This window comes from Bubalus bubalis, chromosome 9 (assembly GCF_019923935.1).
Source record: "Bubalus bubalis isolate 160015118507 breed Murrah chromosome 9, NDDB_SH_1, whole genome shotgun sequence".
Lineage (NCBI taxonomy): Eukaryota > Metazoa > Chordata > Mammalia > Artiodactyla > Bovidae > Bubalus > Bubalus bubalis.
In genome coordinates this window covers 3270047-3283142 of record NC_059165.1, presented here as the reverse complement: position 1 = coordinate 3283142, position 13096 = coordinate 3270047, and the positions used below count along the sequence as shown (strand labels likewise).

General features: G+C 38.1%; 1 protein-coding gene across 1 annotated transcript in view; it reads right to left on the bottom strand.

Moving 5' to 3' along the window:
* FBXL17 (F-box and leucine rich repeat protein 17) overlaps positions 1-13096 on the bottom strand; it is a 521490-nt gene that overhangs the window by 398658 nt on the left and 109736 nt on the right. The gene's annotated exons all lie outside the window — the stretch shown is intronic.

Sequence of the window (13096 nt, the reverse complement as noted above, 5' to 3'; positions counted from 1 at the left end):
TGGCATCACCGACTTAGTGGACATGAGTCTGAGTAAACTCCGCGAGATGGCGATGGACAGGGGGGCCTGGCGTGCTGCAGTCCATGGGGTCACAAAGAGTCAGACACGACTGAGCGGCTGAAATGAACTGGTAAAGGGGGGCAGCTTAAAGACTTTCACGAGGTGAAAGCAAAACCCTTAGCTAGTGAAGAGTCAAAGAGTGATCCACAGGAAGTCAGCAGGGCCTGGAGTTCACTATGCAAGATTAATCATGACCGGAGGCTGGTCTTCAGCCTTCTCAGTTCACATTAAGAGACAGAGAGGCTATGTCCTGGGAAGGAGAAAAGATCTAGAAATCTAGACACCTGGATGACTATAAAGGACACCCACAGTTAAATAAACCCAGAACCCTAAGCACATTGGCTTTCCTTTCTGATAGGTGTGAAGAAAGGATGGGAGATGGGAAGTGGAGGAGAGGGCAAAGTCATGCCAGGCAACCAGTTCTACAAGCAGGCAGGGAGGAAGTGGGTTCCCTGATTTCTCTCAAGTGTTACAGTCAGGCCCACAAAGAGAAGCGCCGCTGCGGCTGTCCTGCAGTTAACTGAGCCGCGCCCGGGGAAAGGAGCGGGGGGAGGGGGGGTGGGGGGGGGGTGGGGGGGGGTGGTAAATGGCCACTAGGGAGCGCGGTCCGCACCCAGCCCTAGACCAGATTTGGCTCCACCAGCGCCCTGATGGCAACCCACTCCAGTGTTCTTGCCTGGAGAATCCCGGGGACGGGGGAGCCTGGTGGGCTGCCGTCTATGGGGTCGCACAGAGTCGGACACGACTGAAGCGACTTAGCAGCAGCAGCAGCGCCCTGATCTTCCAGCAAAGGAGATGCACAGGCTTGCTCTAGATTCTCCACCAATACGGGTATCGCACATTCTGACACTTGCCACTAGAAACTCGGACCCCGATAACTGTCCTTTGGAGGGGTTTTCTATATGTGCTGAGGCAGAATGATTAGAAATGATGTGTCAATAATTTGGAGTGGTCAAACAGGAAATGGTAAGAGTGAACATTGACATTTTAGGAATCAGTGAACTAAAATGGATGGGAATGGGCAAATTTAACTCAGATGATCATTGTATCTACTACTGTGGGCAAGAATCCCTTAGAAGAATCCACCTGCCAATGCAAGAGACACAACTGGATCCCTGGGTCGGGAAGATCCCCCTGGAGAAGGAAATGGCACCCCACTCCAGTATTCTTGCCTGGGAAATCCCATGGACAGAGGAGCCTGGAGGGCTACAGTCCGTGGGGTCACAAAGAGCTGGACATGACTAAGTGACTAAACAACAACTGGGAAATAACTTTTAATAACATTAATGACAGAGGAATTTATGTTTATTCTATAGCATAATAAGTTGCAACTATTTAAAATTTCCCACAAAAATTATTTCAAAATCCATTTTAAAATACCATTAAAAGTATTTAACATTTAGATATTACTGAAATTTTTAAAAGACTAGCATAATATTTTCAGGGTTTTTCAGTAACAGATATCATTAGAAATTTTTTAGAGAATCATTAAAAATCTAGTTGGCATTACAGAACCAGTTTCCCTAAATAAAATAAAGAAAACTTGAAGGAAAACAAATACTATTATCAATAATATTATAATTTATATTTGCCATTATGTTATATAATCTATCAAATATCTAGCAATGTTTGCATCTAGATATTCAAATTTTTCTATTAAATTCTTCATAATGTGTTTACTAATTTTATTTTTTTGGGTTGATATGAGCTATAAGTTTGTTAAAAGTTACAAATACCACCTTGAAAAAAGGTTTAAGTTGGGAAATGTTAATATTTTCTAAAATGTGTACCCTTCTGTTATTGAAAAGCTTCTAAATTTACACACATAAATACAAATGTTCAAGACTATTTTTTTCCAATAGACTCTTCAGTTACTGTATAACAGAATACCTAGTATTTCTGCAATGGCTATGCACAGAATCCTACAAACACAGTAGAGACAGTATTTCCAAGACATACTTCACAACACCTTAATAAATTAGACCACATTTTTTACTACTACACTGAAAATCAAAAAGTTCCACTATGAAATGATATATAACCACAAAACAACTTTTACTTTATATAGAGACTATTAATATATAAAGACTTTACACAGAGACAAATTTAAGTGGTTGGAAACTCTTAATTATGTGAATTGTCAATATTCAAGACATTCATTATAAGATTCACAATGTTACTTAATCCTACCCCTACTAGTAGTAATGTAACCTTGGTAAAATTATTATATTTTAGTATTAACTTCCATTTCTATAAAATGGAGAAAGTTGCTTCCCTTGCTGATGGTTTGTTCAACAAATATTTTGTGCCTAGTCTGGGGCTGCAATGTGCTAGAGTGGACAACTACCTGTCACAAAAACATGGGACACAGGTCAGTCAGTCAGCCAGTCCTAATAAACATGGGACTCAGGTCAGTCACTCAGTCAGTCCTAATAAACATGGGACACAGGTCAGTCGGTCAGTCCCATGAAGATAAAGTTAGGTGAAAAGATAAAGAAAGACTTGGGTTGCTCTATTAGGGCTACATAGAACTGGACATGGAACAACAAACTGGTTCCAAATAGGAAAAGGGATACATCAAGGCTGTGTACAGTCACCCTGCTTATTTAACTTCTATGCAGAGTACATCATGAGAAACGCTGGGCTGGAAGAAGCACAAGCTGGAATCAAGACTGCCGGGAGAAATATCAATAACCTCAGATATGCAGATGACACCACCCTTATGGCAGAAAGTGAAGAGGAACTAAAAAGCCTCTTGATGAAAGCGAAAGAGAGTGAAAAAGTTGGCTTAAAGCTCAACATTCAGAAAACGAAGATCATGGCATCTGGTCCCATCACTTCATGGGACATAGATAGGAAAACAGAGTCAGACTTTATTTTTGGGGGCTCCAAAATCACTGCAGATGGTGACTGCAGCCATGAAATTAAAAGACGCTTACTCCTTGGAAGGAAGGTTATGGCCAACCTAGATAGCATATTGAAAAGCAGAGACATTACTTTGCCAACAAAGGTCCGTCTAGTCAAGGCTATGGTTTTTCCAGTGGTCATGTATAGATGTGAGAGTTGGACTGTGAAGAAAGCTGAGCGCCAAAGAATTGATGCTTTTGAACTGTGGTGTTGGAGAAGACTCTTGAGAGTCCCTTGGACTGCAAGGAGATCCAACCAGTCCATTCTGAAGGAGATCAGCCCTGGGATTTCTTTGGAAGGAATGATGCTAAAGCTGAAACTCCAGTACTTTGGCCACCTCATGTGAAGAGTTGACTCATTGGAAAAGACCCTGATGCTGGGAGGGATTGGGGGCAGGAGGAGAAGGGGACGACAGAGGATGAGATGGCTGGATGGCATCACTGACTCAATGGACGTGAGTCTGAGTGAACTCCGGGAGTTGGTGATGGACAGGGAGGCCTGGCGTGCTGCGATTCATGGGGTCGCAAAGAGTTGGACATGACTGAGAGACTGAACTGAACTGAACTGAAAGAAGATCCCCTGGATAAGGAAATGGCAACCCACTCCAGTATACTTGCCTGGAGAATCCCATGGACACAGGAGCCTGAGGAGCTATGGTCCATTGGGTCACAAGAGTCAGACAACACTTGGTGACTAAACCACCAAGGAAGATCCATCTGAGAAAGCTACATTTGTGTGGAGATCTATCCCTAGAATGCTTGATTATGTCATTTTCATTTCAAATATATTTTCTAAATGTTATTATTGAAAAATTAACTTTCATTGATCCATTATAAACAGAGATGGCAAAAAAAAGCTATACGCCAAAAACAGTTCCCACCAAGGTCTGGTTTTAGTTCAGTAGCTGTAACGAGGTACAAAGCTGCTGATTTAAAGTACTGTGTGTCCCAGGTATGTTCCACCCTCTGGTAGGTAAGGAGTTAGTAATGAGAAAGAAAAACTAGACGTTTACTGGTAGGAAGTTAGAGGTGAGAAACAGGGGAGAGGGGAAGAATAAAGAAAAATAAAGGATCTGAATGATCAGTAAACTGGATAAACTGTTCATGAATAAATCATGAGTAAGTGACATTTCTATTCTCATTTTACTCCAAAGAGGCAAGAATTTTAGTGGAGTGGGGTGTGTGTCTCTGCACACAGGCGTGTGTGCGCCATGGTTTTTATACCAAACTTCACCCAGCACTTTCCCCTTTTTACTTTCAAAGCATTTTATCTCAAAGTGTAAGGTTTAAAGGCAAATCTGTAACTATGAAACGGCTCTGGTTCAACGTTATCAGAAAAGGACCAGAACTTTAGATTATATAAATTCTCATGTTTTTCTTTGGAGATGCATCAGCCACTTGGCACAATACTTCAGTCACTGCAGAAAGCCTGATTCCTCACTCCTTCCCTGATAAACTGTTCAATCAGAACTATGTTCAATTTACTTTTAAGTGTCAAACTAAAAAGTTAGAATTCAACCTTTGGGGAAAAAAATGACTTTAGAGGGGAGAAATTCATCTTCTTTAAAGATATACAAACACTACTAACAAGAGTTGATGTAAATTGTTGCTTGTTATAACTCTTTCTGTAGGTTTTTAACTTAAGGACTTTGCAATTGACTGTATAAATTAAATTATCTCGGAACGTACACTTTCCTTATCCTGTTATGAAAGCTTTCAGTCCTTAACTTATATGAGTACTGACAGCATTATCTAGAGATAATTCAAGACAGGAATAATCTGAAGAACTTAATAGGAAGAATGTACACAGAAAGACTAACTTCGTCAAACTTAATTATATTGGATACAAATGAAGAACTATGTGAATTCCTTTATTTTTGATGAGACTTTATTTTTTAAGAATAGCTTTGGGTTCAGAGAAAACCTGACAGGGAAATGTAGACGTTTCCCATATATTTCCTGCCCTCACACATATGCATGGCCTTCGCCATTATCAACATCCCCACCAGAGTATTTTGATATATATATATTTGTTACAGCTGATGAACCTACTCTGACATGTCACAATCGCCCGAAGTTCTTATTTTAATTATGACCCACTCTTAGTGCTGTAGCACATCCCATGTGTTTAGACGATGTATAATGACATCTCCATCATTATGGTATCACAGAGAGTATTTTACTGCCCTGAAAAATCCTCTGTGCTCTGCCTATTCATCCCCTCTAAATCCTTTCATTTATAAGTATTTTTCTTATCATCATAAAGCTGGGCACAAAAGAAGAATCTTGATTCTCCAACCTGTAGTGATCTGAGGTGAGGCAAGAATATGAAAATGTGGGTATTGTATCTCCTCTCTTTACCTGCCCCTCTTCCACCACCCAGATTCATATCTCCCCAAAAAAAAACAAAGAGAGGACCATGTACTATTCACCGCTGAATCTCCAGCACCTAAGACAAAACTACCACAAAAACAGATATTCAAAGAATAATGTTCCTGAAATCTTTTAGATGAGTTTTTCTCAACAAATTATTACTAGAGATACCAAGTAAAACTTTGGTACGGCCCTAAAACACAATCTCAGTGCAAAGTGGTATGGCTATAGCCCCCTTAGAAACAGACTCATCAGGTCCCCGCAAAATAAAAGCAAAAGCAGCACCGGCAAATACCCAAAGCTGAAAGGTTTCCTCAACGACTCTGAAATAGAGTTTTCAAACATACAGATTAAAAAACAGAGAAGTAAACAATCTCCAAGAACCCAGAAGACATCTGAGGAGAGGTAGAAAGAAGGGCTGCCAGGCATGCTGCCATATAAATGGTAAGATTCGGAAGAAACAGCAGGAGCTCGCAAGAACAAAAAGGGCACCTTGAATACTGAGAAACTCTGTGTCTGCAGACATCCCACAAAGAAGTGATGACTTCTTTACACTCCATTCCACCAGCAAATCTCAAGAAGGGTGCTCCCCGTGCACATTTACAAATGCAGCTAAATTGTGGATTGCACAACCATTACAATAAAATGAAAAGGAGTCACGCTTTAGATTATTTAAAAAACCTCATGTCCCCAAGGAAATTCATCTATTAAAACTAAAGAAACAGAGCATTCATTAGTCATTAACCTTGAGAATGAATGCCACTTAAAATTTCCTCTCAGTATTAACTTTATACAAAGTTCTGTTAACAATATTTTATTTTAATATTATCAATAGGGGGCAAAAAATCACATAAAAACAAAGCATAATAGATTGCTGAAATTCGGTCCCGAGGTCTATTTATTCTCAGTACACACCCCTTCCCCTTCCCCCTCATACCCTGGCATGCACAGGAACTCATCTCCTTTCCATATAATTACATGATAAACAGAAATGATTTAGTAAGTAAAACAGTGTAAAAAAAGAAAGAATGGCACAGGAAAGAAAATGGTTAATGAAAATCAGTACCCATACCTAAGCAAATCGTGGTAAGAACCCACCTGGTACTCTGACTTTCCCTAGTGAACGACTGAAATAAACTGTTAAACCTGGAGCCTTCCTCCCTTTCTATTAAAAGATCTGTCTTCTCTATTAACCCCACAAACGCCCAAGTCGCGTTCACGTGTGGGAGAGGCCTCTCCTCCCTTCACTTTACATCCAGTATTTGTTTGCAATGAGAAAAGAAAACTACAGCTAAAGAAAGGGAAGGTCATCTCATCCGTGCATTTATATGTATTCATCACAAGCATCTTCTGTTTCAGACCCTAAACCTGGGCTAGAAAGGATCACTGCTGGGTAAGGAGGGCTGAAATTAGGGAGGAAGTTTGCTCCAAACCCAAGACTTAGTCCATGATATAAATGGGCTCTCTGGCTTTTTCTGTTCTCTCTCTACTCATTCAGAAATCTAGTAACTACAACAGAGAGGAATACACACACACACACACACAGAAGAACAAAGGAAGTTAAGATAGTTGGTGAGCCCTTGACACCTGGTCACAAGAGTTCTCTTTATTCAATACAACACAGATTCAAACTATGGAGGAAAAAAATGGGAAGGTGCACCAACCCACTCACTATGAAAGATGGGCTTCTAATATAAATAAAACTCTTTTTATAGCCAATTTCTTAAGAACACATTTGTGTTCTGGTATGTGGTTTATGACTTGGGGATATACCTACCAATAAATTATGCACTATAAAACAACAACTATAAAATAACATGCTGAGAGATAGTTATAAATGCAAGGTTGCACCATGTATCTTTTTGTGAAATCTTAATATTTCATGTAGATCCTTTCACTCAGTTGGAAAAATCCTTCCAAAATACTTAGGAGAAAAACCAATATTCTCTTTGTCAAAAACCTATTACATATATCATGAGCCTCCTAACTGTAAAAAGTCATGTTATGAATATTTTTATACATGTGTGTATGTGTATATAAAAATAAAATATACAGTATGGAAAAATAATTATAATTAATAAATATGAAGCACTTTCTGTGTCTGGACTTTTTCATATCTTTCTTATTAATACTTGTGATATCTTCTGTCCATTTTTAGCTGGATTTTTTTGATATGAGTTGAATGAGCTCTTTATATATTTTGGATATTAACCCCTTATCAGATAGGTGATTTGCAAATATTTTTCTCCCATTAGACAGGTTGTCTTTTCATTTTGTTGATGGTTTTCTCTGCTGTGAAGCTTTTTAGTTTGATCTTCTCCCATTTGTTTATTTTTGCTTTGGTTGCCCTGGTTTTTAGTGTCAAATCCAAAAAATTATTGCCAAGACCAGTATCAAGAAGCTTATTGCCTATGTTTTTCAAGCTTTTAATCCATTTTGAGTTAGTTTTTGTGTACTTTGTAAGATAAGGGGTCCAGTTTTCCAAACACCATTTATTTAAGTGACTGTCCTTTCTCCATTTTATATTCTTGGCTCCTTGTCATAAATTAATGGACCATATGTTGCTATGCTGTTTAGTCACTAAGTCATGTTCTGCTCTTTTGCAGCCCCATGGACTGTAGCCTGCCAGGCTCAGTCCATGGGATTTCCCAGGCAAGAATATTAGAATGGGTTGTCATTTCCTTCGCCAGGAGACCTGCTGACCCAGGGATCGCAAGTCCGTCTCCTGCATTAGCAGGTGGCTTCTTCACCACTGAGCCAGCAGGGAGGCCCAATGGACCACAGACACACAGGTTGACTTCTGGGTTCTCTCAACTCTGTTCCATTAAATCTGTGCCTGTGTTTATGCCAACATCGTACTGATCTGACTACTACTGCTTTGTAATATACCTTGAAATCAGGAAGCATGAGGACTCCAACTTTGTTCTTCTGTCTCAAGATACCTAAGTCATCTAAAAATGACACCACAAATGCCGGTACTATTATCCTAATTACGGAAACAAGAGAAGAACAGAAAGGTTAAATAGCCGCCCAAATCCACACAAGGGAAGTGACTAAATCACAATTAAAGTCCAGGTTCTGTAACCCCAAATCGGAGTTGCTCATCAGAATGAACACTGCATCCACAATCATCAATTCACTCGGAATTTATATATAAAATATACACGGACAGAGACAGACCTTTAAGATTACCTATCAAGAATGCTAAACGAAATGCAAACGTGTACCTCACAAAGTAGATGACAAGTATATGTCCTGCCCCATAAATTACAACGAGAGTTCTGGTTGACGGGGGTGGTGCCTAAGACACAAGATTCCAACAAACCATTTGATCAAAGGAGATGGGAGGGAGGTTCAGGAGAGAGGGGACACATGTATACCTATGGCTGATTCATGCTGATGTTTGACAGAAAACAACAAAATTCTGTAAAGCAATTATCCTTCAATTAAAAAATCATTTTTTTTTAAGTCAAGTTTTTGTTTAGGTGGAGGTGGGGGGTATAATTTAAATCCAAACAGTTATATGAAAATCATTATTTAAAAAAAAAAGAAAAACTTTAAAAACGCATCACAATTTTCACCTTCTTGGCGGCGCGGCCTATGGTAAACCCGCTGTGATTCACTCTTATTTTCCTGAAATGTCGACTAGTAACAATGCCTCCCTTCTACCCGCCTCTGTAACCATTAAAGAGATCAGTGCTTTGCTATCTCTGCTCTCCGACAGAGGGAGGAAGGCGTGAACTAGCATCTTCGCAGCACTACTCTGCGTCCAGAACCACGCTGTTGCTGCTCAGGTGCTCAGTCATGCCCCACTCTTTGCAACCCCCCTACAAAAGCTGTGAGATTAACCTCCACAACCACCACCTGGGCAAGGTATTATTCCCATTCTGCACAAACAGAAATGAGGACAAAGGAAGATTTATGGCTCTGGATTAGATCACCCATACATTAAGGACAGAGCCTAGATTTCAACCCTTAACTAACTACATGGCCTCAGCAACCAGGGATTCCGTAAGCAGCCCAGGATGCACGCTGGAAAACACCTCCTCTGACTTCCTTCTCTGGGCCAATCTCCGTCCTAACTCAGCACTCCTTCCCATTTACAATCCCAGAACTACTGTGGATGAGGACTCCAAACAAAAGAGAATTGACACTGATCATCTGAATGCAGATTATCCTTTCAAAGTAATCCAGGGAAATTAATTTGAAGATATTAAAATGTAAACTTTAACACAGCATTAAAACTTGAAAACAAAAAACAAGAAAGTAAGTATGATCCAATATAAAACTATCTTTTATGTGTATGTATTCTTCAGCCAAAGACTTGAGTAAACTATCACTTGGAGAGAAAACATGTCTATTTACAAGGATGAAATGAAATGCTTAATGAATTAACTGGATTTTTTTTCCTATTTCCAAACTTTTTAATCCTTTCTATTTCATCACTTCATTGTGCCACAAAACTTTATAAAGTGGACATAGTAGCTTATTTTAAATATTTGAATTGCTTTGTTAGAATATGAAAACATTACTTTCAGAGATGCTATCGAATGACCTTGATGATCTACACAACATTCATTATAGACTGGTAAACATTTGTGAAACTCCTTGCTGTGATGATTGATTGCTTTTTTCCCTGCTTCAGTTACCTCAAACTAAATTGCCTGTCATTAAAATGATGACTTCTGTCAATGTAGTTTCTTAATCCTTCCTCAAGCCTTTCTAGCAATGACAATCTTAGAATAATATATTGTAAGTCTTTATGGATCAATAATGCTCAGTATAAAACACTGCAATCTACCACCAAGATTTTTATCCCCCTATTTACAATGATGTCTGACAAACTAACAGTAAAATTTCTTTCTAAGGAAAAAAAAAAAAAGACATCTAACAAACAAGCCAAATACAATAATATAAACAGCATATGCCAATCTAAACAAGTTAAGAATTTTGAGTGAAGTTCAATGTTAGCAAAATGCTTTTATCCTAAAGTAGTTAATGACTGAGATGTCATTTGCAGACTACTCAAGAAAAAAATTATTCAGGCCCTTACTTAGACATTTTGAAATGATTTATGGGAGGTTATTTATGTGAAAAGGCTTCTCCACAATGTCAGAAACAGAAAGCTTCCACTTAAAAATCATAAAAGACAAGCCTACATGCATACTCTGGTTAAATATTTTTCCTCAGGCAATTAGAAAAGACATTTTTAAATTTATCTATATTTAGACTGTACCTTGAACATCTTCATATGGAAATTAGCTTCTAACTGCCTCTAAACACTACAATTTAAATGTTTTCATTTAAGCCAAGAATTACTTATATGCCATTGTATCAATGAAAACAGAGGCATGACACTGCTTTGTAATTGACAGTACCTCTTCTATATAATGAGTTATATTAACTATGTCTTCTCTAAATCTCCATGTATTTTATCACTTATTAAACTCAAATAACCTGAAATCTTTGATAGTGCTTAACTGGAGGGGCAAAGTTTCAACAAGCTAGCACTTCATAATATTTTTCCTCCTAAACTATTTAACCACAGGATAAGAATAAACAACTTTTATTTACTATTGGGCAATTTGAAAAAATATCAGATTTTACTGGATTTAGAGAATTAACTCTACATAAAATATCACCTTAAACTTTCAGGCGGGGGGAGCAGGGAATATAAACTCCACGCATGCTTTCTCAAGAAACCACTGCTGGAATTAAAATTGAGGAAGTAAAAAAGGTAAAAGGAAAACACAGAAATCAGGAAATAGGGGTCTAACACAGAAAAAAGACAGAAGAAATCTACACTGAAGCAGGGCTTAGGACTCCCGGAGCAATGTCTCTAACCAGAACACACAGACACACTCTTGCTTTATGTTATTAGCTTCGTCATATTGAAAAGAGTTTATAGTTCTGTCAGAATTCAGGTTAAGAACTAGTAACTGGTACAAAGAAAACCAAGCTAACAGGGGGGAAGTTAGTAACTCAAGAAAATTTACACCAGGGCAAAAAGTGAGCACAATACATTATACAGCTGTGTTGTGAATGTTCACATAGTCATAACGGTATGATATAAATATAATGGAAGAGGAGAAGAGAAGAAAAGGAAGCTGAGTACGGTCAGAGGAAAGGAGGGAAATATGCTAAATAATAATAATATGCTAAGTATTTTAAATAATTTTCATAGTAGAAAGACACTATGTAATTAAAACTGCAAACAGTAACAGAAAATAATAGCATGAATTTCAGGATATAGAGGTAAATAAAAAGGAGAAACACAAACAAAATATTGAAAGCAGTTATCTCTGTGCATCTAAGGAATGAAAAGGGAGCTGCCCATTTTTCATTCTAAACCTAACATATTTTGAGTTTTTAAACTATGTGCACTGAGTTTTCTGAAATTTTTTAAAATTATTGAATGAAGTGGAACCACATGAATCAACACTGACAAAATAACAAAAAGGATATTGGGGGGAGAAAAGAAAGCTGCAAACTACTGATAATCATTTATACCAAGTTTAAAAACAGAAATCCTAAACAGAGAGGGAAGGGTACAGAATTTGTTTCAAACTGGAACTCCTCTATTAACCAGCAATGACACCACGTACAAATGACTTACCGGCTCTTCACCTCCATTTTTTCATGTGAAAAATATGGGTAACAACAGTGTCTACCTGATTATGTTATGTTGTGAATTAAGTGAGATACTGCAGGTGAAGTAGTTGGTACTGCTTGAGTCCTGTTCGACTCTGTGTGACCCCATGTACTGCAGCCCACCAGGCTCCTCCATCCATGGGATTTTCCAGGCAAGAGTACTGGAGTGGGGTGCCACTGTAAAATAACAATGCTCTTAGATTCAGTGAAGTACAGTAGACAAAGATGAAGGGAATTCTGTAGAGAATGGCAACCCAAGGCACAGAACTGAAACTCTTAAGGCATGAATGTTGGCATGCATAGCTCAGGTAGGCTGGCAGGTAGTTGTGTACAGAGGAGCCAGGAAACAAGGGCGCAAAGGCAAACTAGTCCACTAGTTAGTTTACCTGGGTCATTAGCATCCAGAATTAACTACTGCTTTGTGGGACAGAGCATAAGCCTTAGTATGTGATGGGCTAAGTTCACTCACACTGTTCTTCAAAATTATCTGGCTCTTCTTGCCCCTTACTTCCATATCAATTTTAAAGTTAGACTACGTAATGCTATTAAAAAAAAAAAATACTAGGTGTGATTTTGATCAGACTTTCATTATTGAACTTATTAGATTTATTTGGGAGAAAATTTCTATTCTTATACTTTCCCATTCAAAAGCATAGTATCCCTCTCCATTTATTTAGCTCTTAGGTAGCTCTTATTTAGCTTCTTAGGTTCAATGAAGTTGTATAATTTCTTCCATAAAGGTCATACACATCTTTTGTTGGATTTAGTCCCTGGTATTTATTGTTGGGGATTTTTTTTTATTGCAAATGGCATTTTAAATTATGTTCTGTAAATTGACAGACTATTTAGTAATCTCAAGCATATATGATAATAAGATTAATGTTAATATGTTTAATCTTGCTTTTCTATATATTTCACATATCATAATTTAAAATCTAACAAAACACATCCAAGATACACAGAATATTAAGACTTCAAAAGTCCAAATAAGGATGGTAACATAGGTAATTTCATTTAAAACAAGTGAAGTACAGACTTAAACTGTCCTGGAAAGAACACAGCATCCAAAAGACCCATATTCATGTATAATATTATACAATGCCTAT